The sequence below is a fragment of the Danio rerio genome, chromosome 8 (genome assembly GCF_052040795.2).
Source record: "Danio rerio strain M-AB ecotype USA chromosome 8, GRCz13ab, whole genome shotgun sequence".
Taxonomy (NCBI): Eukaryota; Metazoa; Chordata; class Actinopteri; order Cypriniformes; family Danionidae; genus Danio; species Danio rerio.
The window spans coordinates 40389106-40410219 of NC_141028.1; the positions used below are offsets into that span (position 1 = coordinate 40389106).

At 35.9% G+C, this 21114-nt stretch overlaps 1 protein-coding gene across 3 annotated transcripts in view; it reads right to left on the bottom strand.

Moving 5' to 3' along the window:
• Positions 1-21114, bottom strand: part of slc15a4 (solute carrier family 15 member 4) — a 148258-nt gene that overhangs the window by 76687 nt on the left and 50457 nt on the right.

Sequence of the window (21114 nt, forward strand, 5' to 3'; positions counted from 1 at the left end):
ATCCTTAAGAAATCACTCAAATATTAACTATTATTGTTATTTTTATTATCATTATTAGTTTTATTTTATTATTATTTATTTTTATTATTATTATTATTATAAAATCAATAATAACTAATAATGGACTAATAATTTTATTTGAAAATAGTGTAGTGTATATACATATAACCAAAAATGCATTTGAAAGGCAAAAAAAATTTTTTATGGAAATCCAACATATCAAACTCAACAGTAAAGAGATAAGTATCAAGACCTTAGTGTTAATAGAAAAGATTGCAGCAATCATTGTGGGTCATCTGTGTGTCAGTTGTGTTGAGCGCCAGGGAGATTAATTGCCCAATGTTTGAGTATTGGCATACATTTTATCTGCTTGGCTGATTAGCAGAAGTGCAAGTTCATCGGAGTTTCATGCCAAAATCTGCTGACACAAATCAATGGATAATTCATATTTTCGCAGTTTTAGTTTGAGGGAACAACTTTGTGCACATCCTGTAATTTGCTATCGATTAACCACATTACATCACACACCACAAAACAGCACCAGAAATTCCTCGGTTGCACACAAATGGAGTTCTGTTGCAAAGAGATGGCATTTTCAAGGTTATGAAGCAAAAATAGGTTATGCTTGAGGATTCTGTTGTTTTTAAGGTCTCATCTTGTGAATTCATGACCTGTTTTTGGATTTGATTAAAGATATTTGGTCCATAGCATTCATATTTAAGTTGAATTGTGAAAGAGTTTGTTTGGATTGAACCACACTAACAGGGTGACTGCACTTAAAGTCATTACATTAAAAATTTTACTGTGAACCCACCATACAATCATGAGCTAACATACTTAAGAACTGTTAAATAAAACTGAATGTCTCAAGAGCACAAAATTATAATATTAAAGGAGACCTATTATTCAAAATCACCTTTGTAAAGGGTTTAAACAGTTGTGTAGCAACAGTCTGTGAATATAACCAGCTTCTAATGGTAAAAATGCAAAACTTATTTTTTTTATAATCACTCTTAATAAAAAGACTGTACAGAAACACTTTGATTGACATTCCTCCTTTGTACAAGACATCGAAGGGGAAAAGACCAGCCCATTAGTAAAGAGCTCTCCTTTATTAGCATAGGAGGTTAGTCTTATTTTTGAATCTGCTACATAAGTATCTGTAGCTCTGCCCTCTTTTCTCAAAAGATTAATTCTCATTTGAATTTAAAGCAGCAGTCACCAAAATGGCACAACTAGGATCAAAGCCTAAAGGGGATAGTTTCAAAGAGTTAAAAAAATATTATTTATGGGATGTTTTGAGCTTAATCTTCACATCCACACTCTAGGGACATTTTGTTTTAAAGAGAGCTCAGGGTGTTTTAAAGAGAGCTCAGGGTATCCTATGCACCCCGGATCACCTCTGTTTCAGCTGTTGCCATTAGCATGTCGTTTTAGAGTTCCTATTTGCAAGAAAAACAGAGTTAGAAATTCTTTTATAATGGTGGCCATTAGGTCATTAAATGAGTCCAGGGGGGAGGGAGATGCACCTACAATGTGATGTATGGTATGTTGTGAGGAAATATTTTATTAATGTGTACATGGAACTTCGCCAAATTGCAGCAAGGTGTAATGGCACCTTGCTGCAATTTTAGATCCCCTAAACAGGATAATAAAGTTGAGTCTGAGTCTGAGACTTATTTTACATCTTTCAAAATATGTTAATTGACCAAGTATCACTGAAGACTGGAATAATGGCTACTGACATAAATCAAATTCAGTGTAGACTTCAAAGAAATACAATTCCTTTTTTAATATTAAACTACACTGTTTGTAATACATTTCAAAATAAATATAACTGAAATGTAAATAACCATATGGGGTGTAACCATACAGATAAGTCACAAATTGGTTTTGGGGTCACAGTTTGATACCAATTCAGTACAAGAGATCTCCAGTGCTTGCTTTTTTTCCTCTTTATTTTGAACAGAAAGTATTTTAATCACAATTAGCAAAATAACTGGCTCATGGGTCTTACGATAAGTACATTACATCACAGTGCTTCCCACACATAGACTTTATTTGGGTGGGCCACCCAGGTATATTAACAACAATATAAGTGTCACATAACCAGCGATCGCTCTCCAGAGATCGCTGGTTCTCACACGAACATTATGGACTACACTTCCGCCTTCTCATGAACTACAAATGCATACATGCTCTCCAGTCACACTCACGCCTGCTCATTCATCTAGACTGATTACACACACTACACCTGAGGACTATCAGAGACTCATTAGACACCCTACTTAAGCCACTCAGTCACCCATCCCGTTTGCCGAGTCGTGTTAACTACTAGTGACATTACAACGCGTTTCTCCGTCTTTGTTTATCACCGTGTTTAGACCCTAGCCTTGTTCTTCCTTGTTATCCTGTTTAGCCGCCTGCCTAATGACCTATTGCCTGTTTACACGACTACGATTCTGGACTGCCTGAATATACCCGTTTGCACCTGTTTGATCATTGCTTGCCTGACGCTGAATAAACCTGCATTATGGATCTTACCTCCAGTTGTCTCTGTCACTCCCTACCCGTCATTACAATAAGTATGTAGTGAATTTTTTTTCTTTTCCTTTTTTTTTCTTACCTGTTTGGGAATTACAATGCATCCAGCCATGGTTTTTGAATCTAATAAAACATCCTGGAAATTTGTTTTTTGTTTTCTAAAGCTTTCATCAAATGTATGCACACATTCATAAGAGCTAGAAAAACATCAAATAATTCATTCTTTAATCTAAACGACTCCGAAAAACTTTACTGTCAGACAGTCAGAGAGGACAAAAATAGATCTAAATTGGCTGTAAAACATTTGAACACTATTTGAAATGGCTGATCAACTCATTTGCCTTATCAATACAATCTACACATTTTATTTTTGGAATAGTTATAATTTTTTGAGATGTTGTCTGTTTTTATTCCTTTTTTATTTTATTTATTTCTAACTTGCTGTATATTGTATTACTTTGATGATGTTAATGTGCTTTTTTTTTATATCTAAAATGCTTTGGCAATACTGTACAAAATGTCATGCCAATAAAGCAACCTGAACTTGAAAGAGAGATAACATTAGAGAACATTATACCTGTCATGGGTGCACGTGGCTCCTAAATTGCATAAAAGTAAGTGAAATAGTGGATTTCTTTCACTTTCTTTTTAACTTTAACCAATTGGAAATAAAGAATGTATAACACTTTCTTAAAAAATTAAAAGATTGTAAAAATCTAATTATTTTTTGTTTGTCGCATATAGTTAACTATTTATGTGAAATACACTAAAAAGTGTATTTCAATCCAGCTATTTCACCAAAAAAGGTTTAAAAGTTGGTTATTTCAATTTTTTTCATTAGCATGTCAATTCCAATTATCAATTTACATTTCCAAACATTATTTTTGTCGTTAATGGTAAATATACAGTGAGGTTATAGTCTGCACAGGGTGTCTGTCAACAGTCAGTGCTCCACACAGTGGTCTGATCTGATCATCATCCAGTCTGTCTGAAATGACATAAAGTAACTGAGACAAACTCAGACAAACTAAATCTAGAAGAACTTTGGCAACCTCTCTAAGATGCTTCTAAAGCATCCTGCACAGCTACCTGAAAAACTATAGGCAAAAATCAATAAATAAAATTATATATAGTAAATAATTCGACTAAGGGCGTCACAGTGGCGCAGTGGGTAGCACGACTACTGGGTCAGTTGGCATTTCTGTGTGGAGTTTGCATGTTCTCCCGGTGTTCACATGGGTTTCCTCTGGGACCTTCGGTTTACCCCACAGTCCAAAGACACGCGCAATAGCAGAATTGAATAAGCTAGATTGGCTGTAGTGTATGTGTGAAAGAGTGTGCTTGGGTGTTTCCCCGTGATGGGTTGCAGTTGGAAGAACATCTGCTGTTGAATAAGTTGCCGAGTTATTCCGCTGTGGCAACCCTGATAAAATAAAGGAACTAAGTCAAAAAGAAAATGAATGAAACAATTCTATTATTTATACCCGGCTTGCTAGATATTGGCAACAGGCACTGAAAAACAAGGTTTTGAGTGTGTGTGTATCTGTGTTTCTGACCCACTGTGTCAGAGTGCTAAATCGCTATCAGATACATGCGTGCATGTTTGGCGGGAGAGTGCATGTAACAGTGAATGAAAAAAAAAAACCTATGAAGAGTCCATTAATGGATTAAGTGTCAGGTCAAAGCCAGCACTTCAGACAGGTCAAAACAGCTTATCTCCCACGCATAACAACAGCCTCGCACACATACACACCAGCCTGGGTTTACCAGGTAATCAGACTGAAGCAGAGATTGTCAGCCTGGTCTATCTAAAAGCTTGATCTAATAATAACCATGTTGCAGGTGCCATTCAGATGCCACTCCTCATGGGATCCCCGCCATCAAACATTCAAGCGCGCGTTCTCATTTTTAAAAAGGGCATGACCTTGTATTTCATATGCTTTAAACAGCAGCGTGTGATACAGAGCATCTAAAGCGGCGCTAACTCAAAGTGCTTCAGTTAACAAAACAGCAACTTTTTTTCCCCCTCTTCTCTTCCCTCTCATCTTTCATCCCCCCCTCCACCCAAACACCACAAGCGTTCTGCTCTGATCTGTGGCTGTGGTGTGTCAGATTTAGATCGGAATACAAATGATGCCTGGAATAAAACGCTCTTTGGCGACCCGCTGCAGATTACAGTCCTCCAAGAGATTTTCATCCCAGATTTATAACAATAAATAAATATTATATTGTTGAAACAGACTGTTATTAACTGTCTTGTTGATTCTAAGGTTGGCGGCACGGTAGCTCGGTGGTTAGCACTGTCGACTCAAAGCAAGAAGATCGCTGGTTCGAGTCACGGCTGGGCTAGTTGCCATTTATTTGTACAGTTTGCATGTTTTCCCCATGCTTGCATTAGATTCCTCTGGGTGCTCTAAAGGCTTGTGGGATACACTAAATGGCCATTTTATTAGGTACACCTTACTAGTATCAGGTTGGCCCCCTTTTGCCTTCAGAACTGCCTTAATCCTTTGTGAGATAGATTCAACAACGTACTGGGAAATTCCTCAGAGATTTTGGTACATATTGTCATGATAGCATCACGCAGTTGCTGCAGCTTTGTCGGCTGCACATCCATGATCCGTATCTTCGTTTCACCACATCCCAAAAATGCTCTATTGATTGTGTTCTGGTGACTGTGGAGGCCATTTGAGCACAGTGAATGTTCATTGTCATGTTCAAAAAACCAGTCTGAGATGATTCGCACTTTATGACCAGTGTGTTATCCTGCTGGATGTAGCCATCAGAAGATGGGCATAAATGGATGGACATGGTCAGCAACAATACTAAGGTAGGCTGTGGCATTGAGACAATACTTAGTTGGTACTTATGGGCCCAAAGTGTGCCAAGAAAATATCTCCCACACCATTACACCACTACTACCAGCCTTAACCAATGAAACAAGACAGGATGGATACATGCTTTCCTGTTGTTGATGCAAAGTTCTGCACCTACCATCCGAATCTCCGAATCCGAATGATTGGCTGATTAGAAATTTGCGTTAACGAGCAGTTGGACCTACTAAAGTGGCCAGTGAGTGTAGATTAAATGAATAAACTAAATAGTCTGTTGTGTGGGTGTGTACAGTATAGTGTGTTTCCCAATACTGGTTGCAACTGAAAGGGCATCCACTGTGTAAAACATATGCTGGAATAGTTGGTGGTTTATTCCGCTGTGGTGACCTCTGAAACAGAGACTAAGCCAAATGAAAATGAATGAACAAGTGAATCTGAGGTCCAGTGTGCAGTGTGTGCAAATGTAAGTGTATTATTTTAGATATTATTATTATAGTATTTATAGGCAAGGAATGGAATTTTAGTTTTAGTTTGTAATATTAATAAATTATTATGTTTTTATTTCTGCTGGAAACTGAAGAGAAGTGGAACTGCCTTAGGCATGGTGTGCAGTATGTCAGCGCATGTTTTTTTGCAGTTGCTGTGGAAATGGCTGTTTCCTCGAGCGCGGGACACAACAAGTGTGTCCAGGTGTGTGGGCATCATCTGTGCCTGCAGGCAGGGTTGGCTTTAGAGCTGTGCCACTGCCAAGCACCCATCTGTTTGGAAAATGTTGTGTAAATGTTGTGAGGAGGCTCTGGCAGTGGTGTTTTTAAGCCCTGCTGGGTTCAGCTAGTGGGTAGACACGGATTAAAAGCGCTCCAATACACTTGAGTTACAGTACAGTTAGAGGCAAGGGTCTTGTGTGAAAGCACATAATGCAAGAAAACACACACACACACACACACACACACACACACACACACACACACACACACACACACACACACACACACACACACACACACACACACACACGCACGCACACACACTCACACACACTCAATTCACAGGATGAGAGGGAAAAAAGTCAGTTTCACAGTCCAAATATATAAAAAAAAAAGAAAAAAACTGCAAAAAACAGCAACGTCCAATTAATTTTCCCTTTACTTTCTTACAGTTCTGCTTCTAAATAAATGTGATAAGTGGTATCATAAAATTGGATTTTGTTTTTGTGTTTTTATGTGTGTTTGTGTGCTTAGTACAGCCTTATTCGACATCGTTTATACTTTGCAAGCAACACTCTAATAAAAAATAAAAATAAAAGATACAACAAGAAAGGAAGGAAAGAAGAAAGGAAGAATAAAATAAGAAAAGAATTAAATTGTATTTATTAATGTTTTTCAATTTATTTTAGTTTTGCTTTTATTTATTTTGCATAACAGACACAACCCTCATTTCCCCTTTTCTTAAAGATAGAAATCCTAGAATTTGAACATTACTACAGTGTAATGCTGAAGGGAACAATTATTTTTTACTTCGTTTGCTATTCTATTTTAGTATATTTAACGTTTAAATGTACACTTTTCACAAGACAGTGATGACGCGTTTAACAGTCATCTGCTCATTAATTCCTTGGAAGTTCTTAATATCTTATATTTTTAAATGTAAGTACATCTATAAAGCTATACTTTGTATTACAAATTTTCATCAAATTGCTAATGCAGTGTCTATAGGCGGGACAGCAAATATGACAGCATACGCTACTGAGAAATCCAGAAATGTAAGTCCATGATAAGGTCAATAATAAAAACTAAGACTGAAAAAAAATGCAAACATGCAAATTAACATCTAAATCCATTTGCAAAACTATGGTTCTATCGTTTATACAGAGTTATCATGCATCTACAAGTCCATAACTTGTTTTCCTAATATACATAGTAATTCCTAATACTTTATGTTTAAGGCCCTGTCCACACACTACCGCGGGTATTTTCAAAATCATACTTTTTTTCTACACAATTTCAGTGTTTGTCCACACAAAAATGAAGTGTTGGGTGACTGAAACCAAAACCTCAATACTAAAATTTCTTAAAAATACGATTTTCCTAAAGTGCCTCATGATGTTTTCTCCTTTCTGATTGGCCAATGCAGCTGAGTTCACACCAAGCATGAAAGACGCAAATTTTGTATGTTTACGGTGAACATATTGTATATTCTGTATTGTTCAACTGCTGGACAGAACTCATGCCTCTGCTCTCATGTGTGCATTGACTTGTATACAATTTACACGTGCAATTACTGTACTTAAGTGAAGTTTTACAAACTAATTTCAAGAGGAACACTTGATATCATTGATCACAGCTGGTCTCTCATCGGTAATCCGCAATGGAAAAATCCCCCTTCCACCCCATCTCCTCCCTTTCTTTCTTTTACCAGGGGGAGCTCTCAAGACCTATTTGTTCTCAGACCCCCTTAAATGCTTATTGACAAGACGAAAGCTCCGGGCTCAATTATCTCCAAGCTCGTGGTTCTCTACAAAAATGACAAATCTGCTAATAACGTCAAGCAATATCCATGTGTAAACTCTTGAATTCCCCATTTGATGTGAATCAAGCATAAAAGTGTCATAATCATCGCCTATTTGTTGGGCGTGCCCTTGCTCATGAATCATCATAGTGTGTTCTGGTGGTTTCATGTGGTCAGACATATTTTTTTTTAAGCAAACGCAGGGAAAACTCTATGTTTGGACATGACATTAATATCACATCAAATGATACAATCATCTTATATCCTGATAACAATATACATCACAATATATTACCTTTTCTGTAAAATCAATCTAAAATAAAAAAATAACATATGTATTAATGAAATATAAAACACCAGTAAAAATGAATAATTACAGACCCAATATAAAATATGTTGGCTAATAAATGGCTTGCCTGAGGTGAATGTAATGCAGCAAGACATCAAGCAGTATTGTTCACAAAAGCTTTTATTGATATCCCGCCTCAGCTGAAACACTCAACACAGCAGTTACACAAGTCATGGGAGGTCCATTCATGTCTATGTTGCACTATAACTAAAGTGAATTAAATTCACACATCAACTCAATCGGTGTCAGGGAACAGACTGGGAGAAAAAAAAACATGTAAGTGGACAATGGAAATTTTAACCATATTTTTGAGGGATTTAACAAGATTTTTGAGGACTGAAAATTCCAAATTTAGAACATTTGTCAGGTTTTAGAAACCACTAATCTTTCCATATAAACGCCATACTGTATATGTCTGAAAATGATGACATATCTACATGGAAAGTAAGTGTCAAATATAAAGACAAGCATGAACAAACACACAACAATCCCAGGTTATGAGGAAGAACAAAATACACACATCAGCACCGATGACATGTCAGACTGAAATGTCCAACACTTCCATATCTAACAAGTTCTATATGAACAAGGTGACAGCTACCTAATGACCTGGCATACACACTAAAGCATTTTAAGAAACAGGTTTTTCCATTGTTGACTACGTTGTTGTCTAACTGGATGCTAAAAACGAGACAAACAACATCGATAAAAAGATCATTCTTGGGTATGAGTTAAGAATCATTTTAGATTAGCTGAAATAAGGGTAAATGGGTAAATATGAACATTTATAAATAATCAATGTGATTTAATGTGCTGTTGCACAAACAAATACACCCTGCTGATAGTTACATAGAATTAAAAAGGTTTTCAAGTTAAGGCTATGTGTGATTAGCATGTCAGTATGTTAAACCAAAACACTTATTAAGGAGGACTACTTTCTTGACATTTTGAAAAGTGTTAAAGAGCCCATTGAATCATTCTCAGATGTAATGCTGACAGCAGTGGAATCAGATGGTGGACAACTGTCACAAGACTTTTCTTTGCACAAAGGAGGACACTGTCATTGTTATAAGTGTGAAAATACAGCAAAAGTAACAGAGAGAGAAAGAGAAGAAGAAAAAAAAACGCACAATGGACTTGTGACATTATATCTGAAGGTGTCATTATATTTGAAGGCTGGCAAAAACGAAGAAAAGAGAGGCTCTTTGAGCTTATACAGTATATGTTTGCTTGTGGTCCACATCTGAACTACTGTACCTATTGTAGCCAAAGCACAGTAAACTCATTTAACCTACTGCATCGGCCAGATTTATCAAATCCATACTCTGGTTGAAGTAAATTATTCTGAAACTAACAGCGTTCAGATTGCAATGGTCTTGTTGGAAAAGCACAGTGAAATTTAGCATCAGTAAATAAATAAATAAATAAATACATACATTTTACAGGGACATGTGAGTGCATTGTTGAAAATTGTATTGAACACGAGAAAGAATATGCTGAGTGAAAAAATCTGCCAGAGTGAAAAATTTTGGTGGACAGATTTGGTCAAACCAAAATGTATTCAGACATTTTCATTGCAAATTTCTCATAAACATTCTCATGTTTTCTTCAGAAAATGGTAGAGAAATATGACAAAGACTGTTAAAATGTGACAGAACAAATGAATCTTATTAATGCCAGATAGCGTTAATGGTAATGTACTGTACGTAATGATTGACAATATTGTAATAGATGACAACATTTACAGTACACAACTATCAATACTGTTGAGTGTACAGTGTGTCAATGGCTGCATTATACCCAAAGCCAGGATAATATATAAAGTACTAAAGTGGTACTGTATATTAGCTTGAATACAGAGTGTGCTAATTTTATATTCTTTATTTAAACAAATTCACAGATAATATTTTACAGATATAATATATGTAAACTTTACTAAGTTTATATTTAAAAAGCTTTAATGTTGCTATTTTACATTAATTGTATTATCAGAAAATATTTTGTACTTGTTCAGAGGAGGTGTAGTCAATCTTACTGAGTACTCTGTATTTCACATATCTGTCCACTGCAACAAGATCATAGTAAATTTTACAGGGAACTGGCTGCATCAGGTTGAATTTATGGGGCAATAAACTAAAAACACAATGGCGTTTAAACTGAACTATCGATACAAGATTATGGGTATGGGTCAGAGATCATCACTAATGCTGTCTCCATATATTATCACATTCCCATTGGTGTTTGCACTGATAAAAACAAGCAATATAAAATAAGCCAATGCAATTTACTCTAAATAAAAATGACCACTTTTGTCTGCAAACTGTTATTAAAATGGGATAACCATTGATACCCTTAGTATTTGTCTTTTCTACTAGTTACAGGTTTCCAACATTCTTTAAAATAGAATTTGTGTTTAACAGAACATAGATATTTATCAAGAGTGAGTAAATCATGGCAGATTTCAATTTTTGGGGTGAACTATTCCTTTATTTTGGTTTAAATATATAAAATATTCAACATAAACACTGTTTTTAAAACATAAATGGGTGCTGCCCTATTGAAAATGAACTTTGTAATGCCCTACACCTACCCTAACCCATACTGAACCTGCTTACCAATTAATCAATCAATAGATGGATGGATGGATGAATGGATGTAAAACCAAAATGTCCAAGAAGAAAGTTAAATCTGGATTGACAGACACACTGATCGACGGATGGATGGAAGAGATCAAAAATGTCAGAAAGTGACAGAGAGAGTAGAATGATGAGTAGGGCCAGACGGAATCTGTGGACATTTTTTGCTATTTCTGTGGAGAATTTTGGTAAAAGTCTGCGGATTTCTGCGGAATTTTTTTGGGAGTATCATAACTAAAACCTCAATATATGAAATAAAAAATATTATCTTTTTAACATTTATGTAATGTTTAAAATGCAAATCCAATTAGGTTCACTTTATCTGGTAAGTAAAGCAAGTTTGTCATATAACATATCTAGTAAAAGACAGAAAATATTACTGTACAAACTGCACTGTACATAAATCAGATGAACATTTTCACATTAGTCAATAATATTACTGGTATTAATTAAAAAACTGAATAAATATAGATTTACACACATTTACTCAAGTAACTGAACAGAATTTATGATGGGCTGAAAATCTGCAAAAAATCTGCGTGCGCAGATTCCTTGTGGGTCTAATGATGAGTATTTCCAAGCCTGGCAATTAATAAACAAAGTGGTTTAAATCGACAGTTTACCCAAAAATGAAAATTCTGTCATCATTTACTCTCCCTTCACTTGTTCCAAACCTGTTTGAATTTCTTCTATTGAAAACAAAAGAAGATATTTTAAAGAAAGTGAGAAATCTTTAAACATTGACTTCTATACTGTTTGTATTTTCTCCTAAGCAATCCAATAGTTACAGGTTTTCGACATTCTTTTAAATATCTTCTTTAAAGGCATGGTACACTACAATATCATATTTTAAACTTTAGTTTAGGGGCGTCCACACTCGGTCCTGGAGGGCTGGTGTCCAGCAAAGTTTAGTTCCAAACGCAATCAGACACACCTAGTTAATCAAGCTCTTGCTAGGTGTGTTAAGGCAAGTTGGAGCTAAAATCTGCAGGACACCGGCCCTTCAGGACCGAGTTTGGACACCCCTGATTTAGTTGATGTGTAATGTAGCTGTGTGAACAATCAAACTTTTACCTTAATTTGATAAAACTAAGTTTCATAACAAAAAAAGTCTAACTCCATATGTGATACCACCATCTACAGCTTTTTAAAAACAGATTCACACAAACAAGAAAGGGAAAAAAAAAATTGCACTATAATGTGCAAAGACAAAAAGCAATACTGAATTCCCATGATTCTGAATCCCTCATTTGAAAAAGAAAATATATAAATCTGAGGGCTGCAAAGTGAAAAGTGTGTGCAGAAGTCTAGCAAGACCACATTTCAGATTATTTGAATAACAGACATTATCTCACTCTAACCATCTACAGTCCCACGACTGCATGACACAGCAGACGCAAAACAAACAGCTTTCAAAAGACACAACTTTCTCTTTGCTCGTCTTCCTGTTGGGAATTCATTCAGCACGATGAGTCACGGATCTTTTAGAAATTCAGATAAAAGCTGCAATTATTTGTCATTATTTGCTGATATTTCATTCCGTACAACCTTGGACTCTTTGCATAATTGCCTGCAATTTACCTTTAAGTTGTGTTTGCCCACAAGTGACATTTGTGTGAGTGTGCGTATATTAATGTACTCCGGAATGTGAAACCGAGCAGGACTAGGAAAACAAAGGAAAAGATTAAAAATGAACACAGAGAAAAGAAAGAAGAGTTAGAATGCTATAGGTTGAGTATTAATGAGGGGCACTAAAAGACTCATTTCCCCAGATATCTCATCTATATAATAAGCCCCATTAGTGGGAGCCATTATGTCAAACGCACTCACCACTCCATGAATCACACGCACACACACGCACTAATAGTTTTCCCTCATAACCGCATAGAGATTTTTATAGAATCCATTCACACATTGTAAGCATCCTTAAAGCATGCTTGTATCAGGTAGTGGTTTATTAATGAGTCAGTCTGTGTCACTGAGTAGGAGTACAAAGGATGGGACGCTCTCTTTCTCTCTCAAGAAGCGGAGCCTGAGTCCCAAAGGTTCTCATTAGTTTGATCTCTACAATGCGCACACACACGCACAAAGAGTGTGATATGAATGTGGTTTACTCAATACTGATTCTGCAAGAGTGTGCCAATGAGTTCCCCTCCGCTCTTGGCTACATCAAAGCAACGGTTATTATTAGATAACATCTGTATTGTGCACTGCATACGAGACTCAATGCCTGTTCTGTTCAGGCTTTGTCATAAAATCCCAAGGTCATTTTCTTCATTTTTTTTTTTCTTAAACTGTGTTTCTTAGCTGTTAGGACAAGTTGCTATATTGGACATGGAGGGGTGACCAAACATTCTCTTAAGAAAATCAAATATCAAAAGGCCTTAACTACCAAACTGTAATTTAAAATTAAATGCCGCTTGAGTGTTAGTGGTTTCATTCATCCACATTTTATTTAAACTTCAGGTTGAAGCAGATATAGGGCTCTCTCTTAACCCTCTACAGCAGGGCTATTCAATTGGCGGCCCCCAAGGCACTTTGTTCCGGCCCTCCAAAAAGTGTGACCAAGACATCAAAAATAAATTTAGTTCAGTTGACAAACGGCCGCTATAGTTATGAAATGGCATGTGTCTGTTCAATAACAGCACGAGCTGCAGTTAAAGGCTGCACAGAGCATGAGTCATCATAAGCGAGTGATGCGGGCAGCCGAAAACATGTTTGTAGAAAAGGCTATTTGTACACTGTACTGATATCGTTAATAGGAATGCAATGATTAGCCGATTTAAATATTAACTGCGCTTTAATTCGTCACAGTTTATTAATCGTAAAGTCTTTCTAAGCCGCATTTCTGTTGCACTGACCGAAATGAAACTGCTGCAAAATGCCAAGTTGCCTGAGCGCAAGTTTGAAGTACACTGAGGCTAATAAGGGGGACAGAGACATCTGAAAACATCTGATTGGGGCTTTTCCTCAATATTAAGTAGCCTACACAAAGTTCAGTCTCGCATCCTCTCCCTGTAAGTTCAGACTTCGCAAGTTTGATATGGAAAACAGACCCTCGAGGACATGTCCGGTAAATCTTCAAAAGGGAACAGTGTACTATATAACCTTATTCACATGATCCTGGCTACATTGTTTCACTTTCTCAACAATAAAACAAAAACATGATTTAAGGAACTGCCTATTTTCATTTTGATATTAACAGACAGCAGAAATGTTGAGGAGTCGTGCTGTATCTTCACTGTATGCATATTTATAATAAAACAGAGCCTATACCATCACTGCCTCCGTTCATTTTCATTAAAAATACGAAACGTATCCTCTGCTTTGCTGAATGTCAGTTTTAATAATCAATAATAGCCATTATGAAAGTATAACGCACAATAGGTTTATACATTATAGGAAATATAGGCAAGCGATCAGTCAATATACAGAATGTACGTGGTTACATTAATTATTAACTTATCTCTGCGCTCAGCCAAAACACGATACCTGAGAACAAGTAATCGATTCAACAGACCAAAAGTCGGGGAATATGTCGTTAGACATAGACAACAAGATTAATTAAATATCTCATTTAGCAAATATAGCGAGATTAGATCCAGCGGGAGAAGCTTGGTGAGCAGTTTGACCAGCACAGCTCTCATCTGGGTTGAAATGCTTCAGCACTTGCCCGAGACTTTGTGTGTGGTCGCGTGATGTGCGTTTTCAGCATTTTGGTATGGACGGAGAGCAGTTCAGAAATGCTGGGTAAAACGCTAAAAGGTGTGGACGCGGATCGTTTTCATTCTAAAACTCCGTTTTAGCATGGTTTAACAGGGTTGTGATTATTCTCTTGATAAGTTATGGGTGCTTTGACTTTACCATGCATTAAACCAATCAGAGTATCATTTCCCATTCCCTTTAAGAGTAAGTTTCGTCGCACCATGGCACATTTGCTATTTACATGTCGGACTTTGTAAGTGGAATAACTGAACGCTTCACTAGTAAGAAATCAGTTTAACGGACCATCTGCTTGAGGACAAAGAACGAGCCTTCTCCATTCAGCCTCTTTACTTTCTCTTTACTTTACTTTTACTCTTTACTTTACTCTTTTACTTTCATGGATAAGGAAACTGTGTTGTACGCACTCCACTGAAGACATCCATCAGTCTACCCATTTCATTTTATTTGTTAAGCGCAAAGATTTGTTTCAAAACTATTTGTAAATTCAGTTTTAGTTTCCAGAAAACAAATAAATGAAGTGTGGTTATATCCAAACACACGTACATTTCTTATGCCCCATATGGTGACGAATACATTTCCAAAACCTGACAGTTGAACAAATCTAAACTTGTTTTTATAAAAGCAAATGTAAATAATAATAATAAATGCATATAATAAATTATTTATTTTCTTTTCGGCTTAGTCCCTTATCCAGCACATGTTCTATCCAGCGGATGCCCTTCAAGCTGCAACCCATCATCGGAGAGCATCCACACACACACTCATTCACACATATACAGTATGGAAAATTTAGCCAACCTAATTCATTTATGCCACATGTCTTTGGACTAGAGGAGGGAAAGAGGGGGAAACTGGAGCCTCCGGAGGAAACTCACACAAACATGGGGAGAACATGTAAACTCCATACAGAAATACCAACTGATCCTGCCGAGGCTCGAACCTGCGACCGTCTTGCTGTGAGGTGAACGTGCTACCCACTGCCCCACCATGCAGCCCCAAAAATAAATAATACTGCTAATATTAATACCAGTATACAAATGCAAACTTTCATGAATAAACTGAAAAAAGCAGCCTGGGGCGAAGAAGGAATGGAGGTGGTGTTTTTATATTTATGTAGAAAATAATAATTTTTGTAACATTTTAAATTTTGTTATTTGTAAAACCTTATTTATCCATCCCCTGCTTTTGCAAAATCCATTAAAATGTAGTTCCTTCTTTCAAAACAAATAATACAAACACACACAAAATCTTAGAGTTTTCAGTCCCTCCATTCAAAGTACATTCAACCAAAATATGTATGCTTCAAAAGGGATAAAATGCAGGTAAACACAATATATCTGAATATAAAATAAACTAAATTAAACCAATACAGTTTACTGGGGTGTGAGCAGCACATTTAAGCTTCCATAGGTATATTTTACACTGCAAAAAATAAAAAATAAATAAAAAAATAATGATTAAAAAGTCATGACAACATATAAGTTAATAAGGCTTCAACTTTATTTATTTTATGTTTTAACTTGATGTTTATTGTCAGTATAATTGATGCGAGTTTAAACTACTTAAATTTAATTCAAAAATTAAAGTATAACTTTTTATTTTTTATTTATTTTGTATGTGCATGTATGCATGTTGATCAATGTGAATAAAAGCCCAAATTAATTTGTCCATAATCTAAAGAAGCGCAATCAAGATTAAACAGATCATATGCATACAGTATTTGCATGTTAACATCTGCATGTGTGTGTGTGTGTGTGTGTGTGTGTGTGTGTGTGTGTGTGTGTGTGTGTGTGTGTGTGTGTGTGTGTGTGTGTGTGTGTGTGTGTGTGTGTGTGTTGGTGTGTGTGAACTATCCCTTTAAGATGTGTTTTGGTCGATCACTTCACATGCAGACATATCAGACACGTCTTGTTGTATTGTTCAATTTACACTTTCAAATACTTTCAGAATTTATTTCAGGGAAGGGTCTGTGCTCTTATCTAATTTTACAAAAATATAAATATGCAAGAGGAGACAAACAAGTACGTAAAAATAATAATTATTATTTAAAAAATCATGGAAAGCAGAAGCGTTAGTCTTTGCATTTGTGAAACCTTTTGAAATGTTGTGAAAAAGTTATGGATTTGTACTGGAACCAGGACTGCTAAGAGATTTTTTTCTGTTTGTTTTTACCCAAACCAAGCTTACAATTTAAAACAGCAAAGTTTAATACCTCCAAAACCCATAATGCTCAAGATCTAGTTGGCAGGAGGTGCATGGTCTTTTGTGTCTGTTAAAATGCTTTCGCAACCACATGAGCATCAACATGAATTTGGTCTAATACTGTACATTTCTAAGTTTTACAATTTAAATCTGTTATTTATAATTGCCCATTTTTCATGGCTTTGACATAAATCTTAATACAGTGTGTAAACAGAGCCACTGATTGACAAATGATGTGTTAAAATACTACCCTAGGAGTTATCTTTGACGTGGGTGGATTTCTTTGCCAATTAAATGGTTATAGCTGTATTTTAATATCTGTAGTTATTTTTTTAATGTTAAAGTGTTTAAAGCAGACAACTCAAAGGAAACATTAACATTTTTAAGAGTCAATATTTAGTCTCAACTTGGCAAAACAAATCTATGCTATACTTGCAACTGCATGTCAGATGCAAATGGAATTGAAAGGTAATTCCTATTTTCGTGGATAAAAAAAAATATATGTTCATGCCCCTGGAAATACAGAAAATAGATTAATGTGTTTTGGTCTGTGGTACAGTAGAAGAAATTAAGTGTGAAAGTGCTAAAAGTGTACTTCTTTGAGTTCTCCAGGCTGTAGATGACTTTGAAATGAACAGACTAGCGTGGACTAAAAGCCACAAATGTTCTGGTTTGACTTCAGAGAGCTTTAAAACAGCAATTACATGCTTTTTACGTCTTGAGATTTCTAGGCTGTTATTGGTCTTATGAATCAGACAGCCCTTGAACAACGTTTGTATATCGCATAGAGTACGCAACTGCAGAGAACATTCTCAAAACTGCAAGCTCCAATCTGATTGATTGGCTTTAGTCAATTTACAGGAGTGCTTTGGGCTGCACAGGTTTTTATCAGTAAGCCAGTAAATGTTGCGTTTACAAGATTTCAGCTTGTTAGAATGAACGCTCCTGAGGAAGAACTCGAAGGTAGATAAGAAAATGTTTGCAGGGATTTTTTAAAGTTTTACATTTGACAAATGACATTAAATAAGCTTCAGCCATTTAGTCAATAGGTATCGTTATAAATCAATAAAGCAAATTATATGAAATTAAATCAAATGATGTAAAAAAAATTAAAATAGCAGAAAAAACTGAAAATAAAACAAATAAAAAATAAAACAAAATAAATAGATAAAAATAAATAATAATAATAATAAATGAAATAAAATAACACGGCAGTCAGTCACAGCTGAATACTGACAGTTCAATGCATATTATTATATAAATAATAATAATGAAAATAAATAGAAAATAAAATAACAGTTGTTTTAAATAGCCAGTCAGTCAGGTCTGAAAACTCTTTAATACGGATTATTCAATAAAAATAAATAAATAAATAAAAATTGTTCAGATGCAAAAACCTGCCGTCTGAAATGTTCTCCTAAATGGAGCATTTTATTCAGCCTCCTAGGTTTATGTTCAGTTATTTTACTTGGAAGTCATAGAAAATAACTTATTTGTCACCATAAAAGTAAAATTACTGAGCCTACATACAGAAGACAATTTTAAAAGAAAATATCAAATGCCTTTTAGAAGTGTTTGCATCTAAATTCTTCAAATGATCATTTAATTTAAAAATTAAAATAACTCATTTAAAATAACTTGATTTTCCAGACCATAAAAATCTAATAAAACAAACAAAAACAAAAAAATTGTAAAATTAAAATAATATAAGTTGTGTTTAACACCAGTCAGATAAATAATAAAATGATAGTTATTTTTTTTTTAAATACAATAAAAAAATATACAATTTTAAATAAAAAAAAATAAAATAAATGTTGTTGTACACACCAGTCAGATAAATAAAAATATATATAAAAATATAAAATATAATAAAAAAATCAAATAAATAAAAAACAATAAAATAAAATATTGTATTAAACATCTCAGTCAGACCTGAACACTCTTCAATACAGATTATTCTCAAAAGAAAGATTACACAAGAAAACTCTGCATCAGACAACAGTCATTTAGTCAATAGGTACAATTACTTTGAAGTGAAAGCAAATCAACCGAAGCAAACACCTGAAAAACTGCAATCACGCAGCAAAACACTTGACGACAGCCTCTCATTATTTAGACGGTTTTCTCAACTTTCAGGTGTTTACTGCCTAAAGAATCCCCCATGATGACTACAAACCCACATTTATTCAGTTTGATGGCAGCTGAGACAGATAAGGAATTTAAAAATGTCTAAACCTCTCGCTTTCTCACACCATGCCGACTTTGACAGTGGTTTAAAAAGAGTCTGAGAGAGTCAAAGGGAGTAAGACAGGCATGGTGGGGAAAGAACGATTTTCATACTTTCCTCACACTCCACAGCGCATCTCCCAAAACTCATCTCACTCAAAAAGTGCTTTAGTCTGAAATATGTCAATGTCTGGACGCGGTGAACACTGTCAGGCTGACTAAGCTGGGTTTAATCCACTGGGCAGGAGCTGGAATTGGACTGGGGACTTTGACTGGAGTTCTGGGAGCAGTCAAACCGAACAATGAGATACTGCCGACCTGTCAACGGTGTCGTCTTCTACAACCTTTCGAACAGGCACTCGACGACTCGCACAGAACTTCCAGTCACACGTTGAGAAAGTCTGGACACAATCTCAAAAAAAAAAGAAAAGAGTGCTGTCTTCCTATAGGCATCAAGTGTGTACGAAGCTTCACACATACAAACAAGTCGGCCAAAAGCAGTTGGAGGGAAAGCGGCAAAGTTTTGGAAGGATTGCTGAGACACCTACTCAAAGAGATTTATTTGCACTTCTGATGTGAAGGTCAACTCAAAGCTGTGTTTAGCGAAATTGTGCTCTCATCTAAAATCAAGATTCAACATTAAGTTTTGCTTTGGACTGCCAATATTTTCGTGGTTCTACCATTTATTTATTCATTTATTTTAAATAGTGTATCAAAAAGGAATACTTTCCTCCACTAAAATAATATTTATTTACCAATTTACAAAAAAATAAATAATACAGCAAACAAATAAAGAATTAAAGCGATCCTTTCATGCCCCAATTTGATCTCAAGGATCACCAGAATGTAACATTTTACCTCAAAACACATTCACTTATTTTCCTTCGGCTGGGTCTCTATTTCAGAGGTCGCCACAGCGGAATAAACCATCAACTATTCTGGCATGTTTTTTTACGCAGTGGATGCCCTTCCAGCTGCAACCTAGTACTGGGAAACACCCATACACACTCATTCAAACACACCCATACACTACAGCCATTTTAGTTCCTAGAATTTACCTATACCCGCATGTCTTTGGACTGTGGGGGAAACCGGAGCACCCAGAGGAAACCCATGCAAACACGAGGAGAACATGCAAACTCTAAATTGAAATGTCAACTGGGTCTTAAACCAGAGACCTTCTTGCTGCAAGGCGACAGTACTAACCACTGAGCCACCCTGCCACCCTCAAAACACATCACAGATTATGATTTATTAAGCCATGCTATGAATCTGCATCCATTCTAAAATAATTAACCTTTGTGACTTATTTAAAACAGTGAGATTAACATTAACAATCCTTTAGAGAACTTGCTCTGTGGAGTATATACTACATGATTTCAGGCCTGATTTCTTTAACAATTTTCTGGAGACTACCTAAATATTGAGGCTTGTTCGCATACACTCACCGGCAACTTTATTAGGTACACCTTACTATTACCAGGTTGAACTCCCCTTTGCCTTCAGAACTGCCTTAATGCTTCAAGGCATAGATTCAAAAAGGTACTGGAAACATTCCTCAGAGATTTTGCTCCATATTGACGTTTGTCATCTGCACGTCCATTACGCGATTCTCCCGTTCCACCACATCTCTAAGCTGCTCTATTGGATTGAGATCTGGTGACTGTGGAGGTCATACGAGTACAGTAACTTCATTGTCAATTTAAGAAACCAGTCCGAGATTATTCGTGTTTTATGACATGGCGCGTTATCCTGCTGGAAGTAGTTATCAGAAGATGCGTATACTTTCATAAAGGGATATACATGGTCAGCAACAATACGCAAGTAGGCTGTGGCATTGACACGATGCTTAATTGGTACTAATGGGCTCAAAGTGTGCCAAGAAAATATTCCCACACCATTACACCCCCACCACCTGCCTGAACCAGGCAGAATGAATCCATGCTTTCATGTTGTTGATGCCAAATTCTGACCCTACCATCCAAAAGTCGCAGCAGAAATCGATACTCATCAGATCAGAAAGGAGTGGCACCTAATGGTCTTCTGCTGCTGTAGCCCATCCGCCTCAAGGTTCGATGTGTTGTGTGTT